At 36.1% G+C, this 13,240-nt stretch overlaps 1 protein-coding gene across 4 annotated transcripts in view; it reads left to right on the top strand.

Annotated features, from left to right (window-relative positions):
* The first annotated feature begins 820 nt into the window (after positions 1–820).
* The window catches only part of LOC108573378 (bumetanide-sensitive sodium-(potassium)-chloride cotransporter), a 43,148-nt gene continuing 30,728 nt past the window's right edge, over positions 821–13,240 (top strand). For 3 of the 4 annotated variants that reach the window (XR_001891402.1, XM_017935818.1, XM_017935816.1), the window contains exon 1: positions 821–1,151. The gene's annotated coding sequence lies outside the window, so the exon portion shown is untranslated. Of the gene's footprint in view, positions 1,152–1,187; positions 1,215–13,240 lie in introns of those variants that run through there. The other variant, XM_017935817.1, reaches the window with a different exon arrangement.

Below are 13,240 nucleotides of genomic sequence, written 5' to 3'. Positions count from 1 at the left end.
AAATTCATTGTAATCCTAGTTTTCGTTTGAATTTGTAAAACTGAGGATTGTTAAATGTAATTAATCTGTGACAGATTAGCTTTTCTTGCCTGATACAGTACTAAAACAGAAAATGGCTGACGCTTAGATGCACAGTCAGAAAAGAAATCATAGGTTAAGGGGTTAAGAAACATCCCGTTTGAGTGTCCAGCAGTAATCAGTCAGCATATTAGCACTTCGTTTCCCCTGGTATCGTTTTTCCATGCGCGAAATGTCCTGATAAAATCGGCACCCAGATTTTCATGTAATAAAATGATTATTTGCACGTATCCGTACAAAATCGTACACTTGGACGTTTATGGAATTGCGCATAGAAACAGATATTACCTTTGCTCGCGTAATTGCACTTTAATTATATTTAATTACCAGATATTTACAACGTTCTATTGATATATCAACAACGAAGACTGTTCAATCCACAACTCTTTTTCACACAGCACACCATTGTCTCTCGCTCTCAGATTTCCAACGCGTCTCAAGATCAAGCGAGAAAATTTTCGCGTCAAGTTCAACTTCACCTATCCGTTTCAGCTGCGCAACCGATTGTCCATATCGTTTAAAGTCTCGTCCCTTTTATCTCGGGTTCGACTCGTAGCAAAAGAATTCACTCGCTTCGGTGTTCTTTCTCGCGTTTGCTCGCAGAAGAGGGAAGATGCGCGCGGATGTGGATGACGCGTGTAACCGCGATGACGGTGACCAATGCGTGCGCGTTCACCTATACCACCGCACGTCTATTTAAGTGGGTGTGCGCACGTGTGTTTGAAAGAGTTTTACGGAGAAAGGGAAGCTCGACGCATGCTTCTTTCCTTAATGTTGCTCGGCTCGGGGGATTCAAGTGTTGCACGGTGTTTAGTGGCTCGCGTTAGATCTCCGTTGATCATTCTAGCCGGCTCGTGGATCGCGTGCGATCCGTGAATCACGGGTGGATCGCGTTTCAAACATTTTCGTCGACCGTCAGCCTCTCGGCATCCCGTGAGTGTGTGATCCCGTTTTCAACCGGCGCGCTTGTGAAACTTCCAAAGGACATCCCTTTCCTGACTCCTTTCTTCTGGTTTCGCCCGTACAAAGAGCTTGTGAGACGATTTCGTAAGCTGTGATTTTGCATGACCTCGGTAGGACTTGTTAATAAAACTGCTAAGATATCGAGACTTCAACACCGCAATTTTAAAGACTTTGTACGGTGAAAATTGACAAAAATTTATCTCATTTTCGTGTACTGCTTTGCAAACACTGTGCATTACAGCATTTGATAATTCGCTACATCGGCGTAGACTAAGTTGTTCAGGTTATCGCCTGAGTCGAAGAGTGAAAAATAGTGGACGTTGAATGTAAACGTAATTTTCCTTATTTCTGTGCGTTTCGGTTGTACAAAACGTGTTCTCGACTATTGTCTTCTTCTCTTCTCTAAAACGTGCCGCAAGTTTCGCAATTCTGGTGTTTATTTAAAAGATCCTAATTTGAAACGTACCGAAAGATGCTTGATGAATAGTGTTTAATTATCTGTCACTTTGTTTAACCGATTGTGAGTGTAAAATAGTTACCGCTTCGTGTGTACATGTTTTGTGCGTTGTTTCTACGTTACTTGTCTATGAAATTCTAGCGTCACAAATTCTAGAGAAATTTGGAAAAGCACTTCCTTAAATCGACGCAGCTTTAACATTTGCGTATGATTTGCAAGTCTGTGCTTTGCAATTTTCAACTAGCTCCCTGTCTTTTATCGTATTTCTTGTTTCAACGCACTATTCGCCAACAACTGAGAATTCATTTCGCTATTTGATAAGAATAGCGGCAACCTTTTTATCACGAGTTACGCTATTAAGTATATTCAACAAGAAATGCTTTTTCAATTACTCGCTGTTATCTTCGCTACATGATACCGTACATCTGTACGTCGATAATATTATAGTGCATAGGTATACGCTTCTTCAAATCGGACAAAGTAACATAAATCAGTTTTATTAAAAAACTGACGCGAGTAAAAGTAAGTTTGAATAATTTCTCAATTATAATTCTTACGTGAGGAATATTTGATCAAGTATTAACCCTTTGTAATCGAGTGGTGACTGAGCAGCGACATTAAACAATCGTCACTTGGTGAATAAATTAATCAAGTCAGAGAGCAGATCTATGGGGCCTCTATAAATTTGTTCATTATAGTGAAATAGAGAATACGTTGAATATTTAAGTAAAACAGTACAGTTTATTTCTGCGTTGATTTTAAAAAATTTCAAACCTTCGATTTGCAAACTTTTCTGTTACAAAATGACCTCCGAATGCAAAGGGTTAAAGTTGTTCACCGGTGAGATAAAAAGAGAGACGTGCACCGAATGTTTAATTTGAAATGTAACGATATTACGTTGAATTTCACGCAACACGAACTTAATCTCAATAGAAAATCTGAAATCATATGTAAAAGAATTTCTATCGTGTGTCTTCTCGCGTTGTCAATAAATAAATAATTTTACGATTTTTACCGCTTTAACATTTTACTTTAATTACTCTAACAGTGTTTAATACTATTTTCACAATTTACCTGTAACAAACACTTACACAAATTTGATTTTCAATTACTTCTACAACGAACCGCCAATTTTCAATAAGATAAAGCAACACATTACTGTAATTTCTGTCGCTTAAATTCTCCGTCTGGTTTTCAATAATCGTGTAACGTAACACGGTGAAATCGTTCCAAAAATAAAAATTGCTCATTTCAACCTAGAAATTCCGTGAAAAATACACTCTACACAAAAGCGTTTGATTATAATAATTCGTCAGTTTACAAAGAGTCGCGTTGGAGTTAACTTAGCCGTAGATAATTGTCATATAAGTTACTATATGGCTGCAAATAATGCTGTTTTATTACGATACAATTATCTTCTTTTATGGTTAAATCATAAAAAGGTCGTTCATTTAAATCTAGGGAGGATTTAGTTTTATCAGATTCCTTGTTCGTTAGCACGTCTGACTGTGATGAAACGAAGTAAAGCGAAAATGACAACAGAAGCAAAAATAGAACGATTTTCCAAAAAAGAAGAATACAAGTTACAACTTTATTTCTTATCGTATCACGTTTCCTATACGAAAACACGACTTTGAAGTTGAACTGCAGGCGTGCGCACTTAACCAACACTCGATCCCTAACTGTATACAAGTATACAATACATACAAGGCCATGTACTACTTGTGTAGCCCGGAAGAATGTAACGTAATCAAGAAATTTTTAACATAAATTGTTGTATGTCTGTCGCTACATACAGAACTTCCGTCGAAATCTGGAAGACACCTCAAATAATTTCAGCAAGCTTAGTGAGATAATTGAAGAAAAAGCCTTACAGCGCAACTGTTTAATTTAATTTTTGCGCAATGCTCGATTCGTTGATGTTATTTCGACAAAAGTTGGTGAATTTTTAATACTTCGGCATGAACATCAAACGCACTCTGACTAACTCTCTGCGTTACAGCTGTATCAGTTCTATCTGCTGGAATCAGCCACCATTCCGATCGATACTCGTTCTGGCTTCTTCAGTTTTACTTCACTCGATGCTTGATACTTAGAAAACAAGAAATACTAGCATTTGCATTAGTAAAAGAGGAACAATGTACTTAAATAATTATTACAGATTCTTGTCGCAAGTTTTTTTATACTCCCATTACTAGAACCAGGCAAATTCCAGATTTTAAGCATTACTGAAACTTATTTGCAAAGATAATTATACTGTGGTAAAATTCTGGATATTTATCCATAGAAATTTCTTTATAGGTATGCAATTATTATACACACACTACAGGCCAAAAGTTTCGAATCACCTCCCACTTTCCATCGATATTAAATCTGCTGCCAACTTTTTACAGATCTGAAGTTTATCTCAATTCTACGTTTACCAATTTATCCTATATCGATTGATTCGAACGATAAAAAATCCTCAAAGTCGCTGACTTTCTTCCGGAAATTTTTCTGTAAATTGCAATGCTCGGTGATGCCAAACTTTTGGCCAGTAGTGTATGTCGGAGATGTGAACGTTCAAAATAATTGCGCAACTTTAACCTTATATGTTACTTCATAATTTCTTACGACAATTTCCAAATAATTTCATGTATAGTTATAAATATTTTCGAGAAAATTTTGTTTCAATGTTCCAATAGTAATAATTCAGTTAAATTCATAATTATATTTCCAAATCTGGAGAAATGGAATCGCAGCTGCTTCGTCGTCTATCATTAAACTGTGCTTGTATATCGCTATTCTTTTGTGAAATTACACATCGTTAACTCCAGAGAAAAAAAAGAAATATTTGTAATTAAAGAACAATTTTCGTAACGGTTGCTTTCGAGCACGCTATTTTTATTCTTTGAGGGTTACAGTCCATCTTAACAGAGCTACTGATCACAGAGAGTTTACAAGACAAACTAATTTGACGAGATTCCAACAATAAGTAGAGTTTGCACAACATTTGTAGTATTATTTTCTTATTAGATCGACGCTACTCATATTTAACCACCAATTACAATTGCAACAATCTTTACATTCCTACACTGCAACAAGTTCATTAACTGAAATATGGAATATCAACGTTCGTTTACATTTTCTTTTGCTTATTAACTTTCCGTAGTATTCCTATAATTTGCATCTAGATTTTGTAGTACTTAACGTATTTCCAGACAGTGACGTAAAAATGAACGAAATTTGCATTAATTTCGAGCCCTTTTCGAGGTTAAGCGTGACCGCCAATATACCGAAGAACGGAATATAAATACTTATTTTTGATTACTCGTTAATGTTATTTTATTACTTATTGTCAGCTTTGTTTGCATGCTTAAACGCACATTTGTATTCAAGACCGAATATCACACACGTTTTTCAATAAATCGTTTCTAGCTTCATTTTTTACGTGTTCAGATGTTGCCTGTTGAAATTCGCTTTTTTGAGACGAATTAGTCCGGTCCCAATGTGTCCCAATTAACCGGAATCCTAACTTAGTGGTAATTCTTCAATCTGTCATAATTAAAAAGTATAATATAAACAATGCCTGTCGACGAGAGGGGCCCATTACGTCTTGTATTCCCTTACCTCTTGGAAGGAGGTAAAGATTACTCGCTACTAACGAAGCAGAGGAGACCATACTGTTTGCACTTGCCACGTGTCATTAGTTCTTCGCGCAGCCGAGAGTTGGCGTTATGGTTTCCATAACAACGGGTAAACAGAGTGGGGGAAACTGAGCTGCTCGTGAGCTCTCGCGTGGACAGATCCGGTGTACGTACGGATACGTGCAGTGTAAGAATTGTGTCAATGAGAAAAAATTTACGATAGCACATTAATAATACCACAGACGTGTTAAAAACAAATGTGCTGTCAAATAGGCTATCGCTAAATCAATCTAATCAGGACACATGTAAGATTCCAATATTATTGTGATTTATTATCACGCGTCTTTCGAGATAAGGCGCTTCTAATTTCAAGTTTATGATAAAGTGGGCACACATTATGCAATGCTGATGTTACGAGGAAGATCATGAAAATCTGTTGGAAAAGGAAAGATAAGAATAACAATTTCTTCGATTGACATTACCTCGTAAAATCACGTTGCTTTTATGGACGTTAATTTCACCAAAGTCAATGCTGTTATGATATTTTTAAGCTTGAATGGGCAGCAAGAATGTACGAAAGGGAATTACTTAAAAGCAAACACCCTATTTTCCTCCCTTTCTTTGTACACTTCACTGAGCCTACAATTAAAATTCTATTAACGTTTACCGGCAAATAATAATACAATATTACGTACTTTGTCTAATTTACATGATTTAAATTACTAAAATGCAATTTTCCTCGTTGCTTTATTCGTTTTTTATTTGTATGTAGCGTGCAGCGTATTCATATGCGTTAACTTTCAATGAGAACTGTAGAATTCGGAACTGAAAAAGATAGACGTCTTTGGTATTTTCTTTTTTATTAGCAATCACCCGCTAAAGCTATTTTGGTAATAAGAAAATATGTAAGTAATCAGAGGACTACTGAATACTACAACTATAAAGTGTAGACAAATTAATGTAGTAATAAGTTACACACAAGTGAAATTAACAAAGTAGTATATACAGTGTACGATCGAAATAGCGACACAAGCAGGAAAGAGGTGATTCCTTTTTACGAAAGTAAATTAAAAATGCAGAATAAAATTGATTTGTTTAGAATTAGGCGTTAATTTTCGAAAAAATTAGTTATGAAAGAAAATTCTTTACACCCTACTCGTACAACTAATATTACATTATTGTAGTATTGATTACTTTTATTCGTATCGATAGTGACATTAAACTCTAGACCCATCTAACAGAAAAAATTAGGAAAACAAAAATACATTCTATACGAGAAACGCAGGATAATGTACTTAATGAAAAGTACGCAAGCACCTGCTCTAGTACGTAAATCATACCGTTATCAATGCCTGTAAACATTAGTGTGGATAAGAATAGTCAATTGTAGTGTTCTTAATTGCAGTCATACGTTTTTACAACGAATTTTCAAAATTGGTTTTCTCAAGGACTAAGCCTCAGACGGGCAAACTTTATTTTTCTCTATTGATTTATTTTTGCGTAAGCAATCATCCTCTCGTTTGTACCACCATGTATACTTACAGTGAGAAAATAGTACTTCTTATGTAAAACAGTTGAAAGTAGTAACATTTTATGCAAAATAGAAACGTGTGGCAGCGTCGAACAATCTTGAAAGAAAATTACTCCGAAACGGTATTATTAAAAAAAAAAAAAAAAACAATAAATGAAACTTCTCGACTTTCCGCGTTGATGCATATTGACGTTCATGTTCACGGTCATCGACAAGGGCAGTTTGTCATACATTATACGTAGTAGGTTGAAATCTGGCAACAAATAATGTTTCGAATATTTATTTCTTTTGGCGTTGCACCGAAACGCATTACACGTTCGAACGTCAATTCAAAAAGTAACGAGCGGATATGCTCCGAGCGAAAACCTTTCAAGAACGGCATTTAGTAAAGCGTATTTCGATTCAACATCTATGGTATATCGTAAATTATTTGCAATTTAGATAACACAATTCGTTCGTCCAATGTCTTGAAATGAAGGCATTCTTTTCCAATTTCTTCTCCTTTTTTTTCTAATACGAATTACCACAATAATTTCGAATGTTTTACTTTTTAATATGAAACCAATGAACACTTTTCAAAATGTTCTACCTTGAAAAGCAATTCGGTAAATATCGTTAAATCAGGAATTTTAAACTTCATCCTTAGTATTGTTGAAATTGATACCATATCTTCAATATGTTTGTCGCATTGTTAAAAACTTTTTAAATACTACGAAATGAATATTTTCTATTAAATTAAGCAGACGGCTTTTCCTAATAAGTCATTTCCTAATAAGTAATGAAAATTATACTCCGTTCAATTTAAGAATAACCTCGCTCTCGGACCGATTCTCGTCTGTTCTGCGCATAGACAGAGAGCGTACGGAGGAAAACGTAGGCGGTTAAGTGTGGGTTTGGACGTTCTAGTGGTTCTAGCCCTGCTTTAGGCACGTCCCATGCGCGAAACGAGGTTATTCTTAAATTGAACAGAGTGTACAAATCTTTGGAATGCGAAGCTGAACCTTCTTTTACATTGCAAATTACAGTAAAAAAGAAAAATAGTATTTTAAATCACAAAGCAGTTAGTAAGCCACGCTTATTTCATTACCAAACTGTAGTTAACCTGTTCCATTTAAACAAAAGTACACTAAATATTTCCTTTAGTGACAAAATTGTTGTACTCCCTTGGTGCATACTCTAAAATCGAGTATCGCAATACACGTCTTTTACTGTACAAAATCCTGAAAATATTGAACTAAAATCATTGATCTGAAATAGATGAACTTTACTTTCAATGGTCTACTTCAGGGCTCTTTGCTGTTGCCACCACATGCGTCGGTAAAGTAAATGTTTCAACGCGATTCTGAAACTTGCGATTCTTAACCCCTTAACCTATAACAACGTGTCAGACTCGTGGCAAAGATTTTGGTCAAGATGTGAGAAAAATTAGTAAGAAAAATTCATTGTAATCCTAACTTTCATTTTAATTTGTAAGACTGAGGATTACTAAATGTAATCAATTTGTAACAGATTAGTTTTTGTTACCTGATACAGTACTAAAAGAGAAAATGGCGGACGCTTAGATGCATAGTCAGAAAAGAAATCATATGTTAAGGGGTTAAATTCGAAATTTAAACTTAAATTGAAATTCCGGCTGTCTAAATTTTATTTTTTGTACGTTATTTTGTTGAAATGGCTCTTCGGCTAGGAAAGGTTCCCGACCCCTGGTCTACTTCTTCTATGCTGAACGTAAAATCTGCAAGCCATTTTAACGCTTTTAACATTCTACCAGTCTTAAAGTTCAGTGATCCTCTGTGAATCTAAGATTTGCAATATATCATTTCATTCACACGGACGACATTCTCATGGCAACTTCCTAACAACGTAGTCCCAGCATTCTTGTTGGAACCATGAATGAAACTCGAGTTTGGACAGTTGTCAAGCTTTACGAGTTCCGGGATCATGGCCAAGTATTTAGCTTCAGGCGAATTTACAGTGTGTTCCGTAACTGGTGGGTGATTCTACATGCAAAAATAAACCGAAAATATAGGATAACAGTTTTTCATAAGAAGCTTAATTTTTGAGAAAATTGAATTTAAATACGTATCGAGTGCGCGTGCATTTAACTATCTCCCGGCCTTATGACTGTACTAATAAGTAGCGACGGGATGGTGTACCTCGTAAGTAGATTCGAACTTTGACTAATTGGATCCGAACCCTCTACAAGTATTTCGGAAAATAAAAACAGTACTTCCAAGAATACTCGAACCTAAACGAGATAGATTCGAATCTTTTACGAGTACTTGAAGAGATAAAAAATGTACGTGCAAGTAGACTCGAACACTGATCGAATAGATTCGAAACTTGTATGAGTACCTAACCAAAAATTATAAGCATTATAACCATTATACGGAGTGCGTTATTTAAACCTGCTATAGAATTCCTATTTCCAAGATTCGATTCTTTCTAACATCGAACTACCTGCAAGTACGTTCTCGATACCTGCAGATACTCATTCTAGGGTTCGAAAGCAAATTGTATAAAATGATTACATTGCAAGTGTACTCGTTGAAACTTTATTCCTTATGAGTAGTAATCGAAACCCAAGAAATGAAACTTGGTTATTGAAATTAACCGGGATTCGTAAGAACATATTGAACTTGATCCCATCCCTACTAATAAGCGATGCCAGTGTTACGATAAGTACGGATAATACATTTATCAACGATTACCATAATTTAAATGTACATTGTGGTTGTATAACAACGTGATAATAAGTACAATAGCAATATATTTTATAACAATAATTTCATAATAACTATAAAAACACACGTAAAAAAGGAATAATGATAATCTGATCAACGGTCTCTTATTATATCTCGCAATAAATTCTCACGCACTCTTTAATATCAATAACAACGCGGTTCTACTGTTTTACTCCCTGTTTCCCTGTATAATCCGCTCGTTTTCCAAATCTCGAGACGATTCGACAAACACACTACGTTCACGCCATCACTCACAACACATTATTAACCCTTTCGTTACGAGCGCCGGATATAGACGGCATCCACTCGATGACCTGTGTGTACGAGCGCCGGCTATAGCCGGCATCCACGCGATGACCTGTGTGTACGAGCGCCGGCGTCAGCGTGGTACCGCTTGATCACCGGCCCCGTCTCCCAACGCACTAGAAACCGTCGATTAACCCTTTCGTTACGAGCGCCGGATATAGACGGCATCCACTCGATGACCTGTGTGTACGAGCGCCGGCTATAGCCGGCGTCAGCGTGGTACCGCTTGATCACCGGCCCCGCGATATTCTTGTTTCTTTTGTTTGTATGCACCTTGCACATCGATGGCACTTGTCATTCTTTGGTTCGTTCTTCATTTGTTTTACTCCAAAAATAAAACATGCACTGGTTCGGAAGCAATCGGGACAAGAATCACGCGTTCAGTGACGTTACTCCGGCGGCGCGATGCCTCGTTCAGTGGCGTCACTCCAGCGGAGCGGACTGCCGTAACGAAAGGGTTAAACCAATTCCACATACATCACTGAACGAATTGTTAAAAGCGACGTCGTTGTTAATGTATACGAATCCTTGCTCTTCGAATTAGAGAATCGTGAACTGACGATACGGTGTTTCGACGCTCTCGTTCTTTCTTTTAGCTGCAGAAGATTTGCACTATCTTCTGCGTAGACTATTTCTTTGCGAAATGTGACATTACCGCTGTTTATCGTCATAAGAGTATGAACGAAAGCAACAGATTATAGCGATTCATTGAATACATTTTTCTCAAAAACTAAGCCTTTCGTAAACACACTTTATTCTACATTTTCGGATAATTTTTTCATTTAGAATCACTCCCTTCCCGATTGTACAATCCTATATAATGAGGAAGAAGGGAATTTTTGCAGATTCGTTGCTTTCCTGTAAATTTTCAGATAATAAATCAGCCTTTCTTCGAAAATCTATTTTTCCCTCGGCCACCGCGCGTACGCACGCGCCACGACTTTTTCCATCTCGCTGGGCAAACTTCAAAAATACGCGAAGGTTAAGATGAAATTGTAAACAACCGTGAATATACGCGTAGTCTTTCTACTCCTTTTCCTCCTTTTTTTTTCCATCTCGTTTACGAAGTTCTTTTCAAGTTAAGAAGGAGATTTGGACGGTGATCGAGGAGGAAAAATCATGAATCATAATTCTTCGGTAACTGACACACTTTCGCGATTTTCGTTTGATGAGTGATATATTTAACACATGAGAGAGTGATCTTGAAATATCCCGCGTTTTATTACACGTACCTTATAGCAAGTAAAAATAGCAAGTAGCGATGTATGATAAAATACTTTTGCAAAGAATCGCCTTAGCTATTAATAACATTCGGTTGAAATGTATGTTGCGAATGTAAGTACATAATTGTTTTATAACAAAAGTTTCAAACAGACCCCCGGTGCTGAATACATGAATTAATAGTCGTCGCTGCTAGGCACTCTTTTGCTTCTGCTAGAATTCTAATACTTTGTAACATTTTATACTTTTTATCGTATAAACATACTCTGTTATGTGTAACGAAATGATGCGAGGATAAATAGAAAAAGAGATGATATCGTAATCGATTAAATTCCCTTCTCTCCTCAATTTTATCCAATATACATTTAAAGCACTTCCAAGATTTTAATCTGGTGGGTGCATGAAAGCTGGTGATTTAATAGTGTCAAACCTTGTCGAATTTTTCCCTTCAGTATAGCATATTGTATTTCACGCGTCTCCTTTTTATTCTAATTAAATTATTCAATTTATTGTCGTGAATTTGTCGTGAAAGAGCACAATTTCAGCAAGCAAACTTTGTCTTTAAACTTAACGTTAGACCTATATCGGATCAAATAGGTTTTCTCATCGCAACTTAGGTTGCTGTGCTCAACGTGGACAATGTTGTGTTCCTTTTTAATACATAATTACGACAATGAATTGAATCAACGTAAATTTATCGAACCAAAACAGTTTCATGCTGCGTGATTTAAATCTATCGATGCAGATTCGTCATAAATCAATTAGTGAAAAAGCTAGCACTTTACTGGGAAGCATGCCAAAAATTTCTATTCGAGTATGTGTCGTTGAAAATATAATTAATCCTGAAATTTCTAGTATTTGGCAAGCTGTCATCTTCGAGACAGGAAGCGTATAACGACAAATTTATTAATCTTCTCGGAGGAAGGAAATTAGTAAGCAGGAAATGTTCTTTCCATAGCATATCACGGAACGTAACTATTTAACGAATCATTTTAAATTTAATATTTCGAAAGGAATTCTTGTGGTTCGGTCACAATTACTTTTATATTTAATAGGGCAATTTCGGGAGAGATGGACGGGCGGGAGAAACGGACCAGGCAAGTATTTCCTACTTGAGGAACACTGAGAGCCACGTAAGACGCGTTCCACGTACAGCGGCGGACATTTACTTACGTACATGTCAAATATCAATTTTCAAATGGCACACAGCTTTCTGTGATGCATGCAAAAATATCTAAAAAATACTTTCAGAGTCTTTGAACCTTCAATGGTAGCTTACGACAAAGTAAGCACAAATCGCCTTGAATTTGTGGAATGAAGGAAACCTTACTGACGCTTCATAATAGAAGGGTTGAAAGACTCTGAAAATATTTTTTAGATATTTTTGCATGCTTCTGCAGAAATTAATATTTGACTTGCACGTAAGTAAATGTCCGCCACTGTATGGCGGATAATGTAGGAAACACTTGCCTGGTCCGTCTCTCCCGGAATTACCCTATAACAGTTCAATTTCTTAAATATAAAGAGATTATGTGATTTAGTTATAAAATTTCATTGACAAATTGTTCCAACAAAAACCAGAAACCTCGATTTCCTAACTTCTTTCACATTGTTGATATTAGACAAATATTTGTTAATTGAAGGATTACCTCGTTTCACTTTATTACTTTTTTAGTATAAATTGAATGGAACCTTTGAACGACGGTGTCCACCTGCGTACCTACCTGGAACATTTTGTGAAACATTTCCGTTTTAACACTTCTTATTCGTGAGACTTTTTCTCAGGAAAATCTTTACATAATTCAATTTCACATTTAACAACATACAAAGCTTTAGTTATATAAAAATCTACGTACGGTATAACTGTTTACGTGTGAATTTACCATAATCCAAGTAAATATGTCGCACTGTTCATTTTATATTTTATTATTTAAGAGATTAGTTGAAATAAATCCAAGTTTTATGTAATTTACTTATTCGACAGTCGTGGATCACCGAATAACTTTACTCCAATTCCTCTGCGCTGATAATAATCGTGAAATGAAAAGTAACCAGTAGAAATACTTCAAAGCACGTACGGGAATATTCTATTTCGGAGATTAAACCATTTTTCACATTTTTCCACTTTTCGAATGTTTCGGCTCTTTAACACACTTGAATTTGTATTCCTAATATATTTCGGCGAAATTTGAACAACTTACAACACTATAGGAGTTCGGAGAATGGCGCTCAACTTATTGTGCAGAGATGGAAAACATTGAACGAATTTTTCTCTCCATCTCCCGAAATTTTGTTCAAATTGGCGGCATCGATA

The sequence above is a fragment of the Habropoda laboriosa genome, unplaced genomic scaffold, assembly GCF_001263275.1.
Source record: "Habropoda laboriosa isolate 0110345459 unplaced genomic scaffold, ASM126327v1 scaffold146, whole genome shotgun sequence".
In the NCBI taxonomy this organism is placed as follows: Eukaryota; Metazoa; Arthropoda; class Insecta; order Hymenoptera; family Apidae; genus Habropoda; species Habropoda laboriosa.
The sequence above is the reverse complement of the archived record's forward strand: the minus strand, read 5'-3'. Positions and strand labels throughout refer to the sequence as shown.